This window comes from Dendroctonus ponderosae, unplaced genomic scaffold (genome assembly GCF_020466585.1).
Source record: "Dendroctonus ponderosae isolate FM_Combo_2020 unplaced genomic scaffold, Dpon_F_20191213v2 Dpon_F_20191213_5, whole genome shotgun sequence".
In the NCBI taxonomy this organism is placed as follows: domain Eukaryota; kingdom Metazoa; phylum Arthropoda; class Insecta; order Coleoptera; family Curculionidae; genus Dendroctonus; species Dendroctonus ponderosae.
Genome location: NW_026018715.1, coordinates 351,026 through 352,707, shown reverse-complemented (window position 1 = coordinate 352,707; position 1,682 = coordinate 351,026).

The following is a 1,682-nucleotide window of genomic DNA, read 5'->3' as shown; positions in this document are numbered from 1 at the left end:
GTCAAATTTACAGGGACCTAGAGTGGGAGCCACTACGAGACCTACTAAAAAGAAAAGCAGCCACGACCTTCGAAAAGGCCGAAAACCACCCCTTTGAGGAGCTACGAAATGCCGTAGATTACTCCCCAGAGGACTTCGGGCCCAGGAAAAAAAGGCCCAGACGCCAGATGGCCCAATAGGGCAAATAAATAGGTACAAGCAGTAAACTGCAGAGTGCTGTAAGTGTATAACTTGTAGAATAGAGTGATAGAAGTAACATTGAGTAGTGTAGTGCTTGTGTCAAATTAGTAAGATGCCCATTCTAGCAGCTAGCTAGCATGGAGAGAATGAGAGGTGAAGGCATACGGATGCCAGAGCTGAACTATTCTTACAGAAGACCACAAGTTTTAGAGGATAACTCCTGGAAACTTGCAGTCAAAAACGGGGGTTTTTTAGTTGGTAGAAATCCAACAATACCTGGTGTCACGGGACACTGGGTGTCTTCGAGAAGATTTTTATCATCCAGCCGCCGCCGGGCGAAAAAAAAAAATCCCTGTGCTCAAACAGTTAACACGTTAGTGAAAACAGTTGGCAACAACCACTTCAAAGTCGACACACAGTTCAGCGAACACGATCTAGTATTAGTGCCCCGCAGAAATTTATTAATTTCCAAAAGTAAATTCGAGCACAAGGCTCCCTAAGAGCCGCGTGCAGGTCCCCTTTTTGTTAGGGCTCCGGAAAACCCCAAGTGATCTAGGATGGACTCGCCCAAAAACCGGAAGACGGTAAGCGTCTCTGGCAAAACTTCCCTCAAATCCTCCCCGTACTTTTCAATAAATTCATACAACACAATCCGCAAGGAGCGAGACACTCTTCAAGCGCAACTCAAAAAAGCCCTAGCGACAATCACCAAACTAAACCATCACGTAAACAAACTGTCTGAGCGTCTTTCTACCTTAGAAACCACGAAACAAAACCCAACCCAAACTCTCCCTCGGGATTCACCCGAACCCCCGAAAAACAACCCCAAACCACCCCAAACTTCCGAATCCATGGAAGTCGACTCTAATTTCCCCCCTCTAAAACCGACTGCGCCATGGAATTTCCCCAAAACTTTCAAACAAGACCCTTCTAAAACACCTCCAGGCTGAAGAAGCCAAACCTAAACAGACTGAAGCTACCCCGACAGCCCAAAACCAACCCAACCAAACTACCACCCTCCCAACCTCCTCAACCCCCAAAACCCAAAACCATCGTCCCAATCACGGCCAAAAATCCGGCCGACTGGACCAAAATCCAGGCACTCCTATCCACCCACAACATCAAAATCCAAAATCCCAAAAAGAGAAACTCCGGTATCTCTTTTACACCAAACTCCACCGATGAGCATCGCTTCATCACAAAACTCCTCACGCAAAACTCGTTCGAATACCAACGTACACATTGGATGAAGACAGGAAACTGTCTTTCATCATAAAAGGCCTGGACTCCCACATGGATATCGTCGACATCCAAAATGATATCCAAGATCTTGGCTTCGCCCCAGAGCAAACCCAATTCTACCGTCTTGGAAACTTCAAAAAAGTTTCCAACATGGTCAAAGTGTAGCTGCCACAATCCCAGGCAGATTTCCAGCACGTCAAACATATCCTCAACCTGCCAGTCCTTATCGAACCCCAGCGTAACTCCAACACGCTCAACAT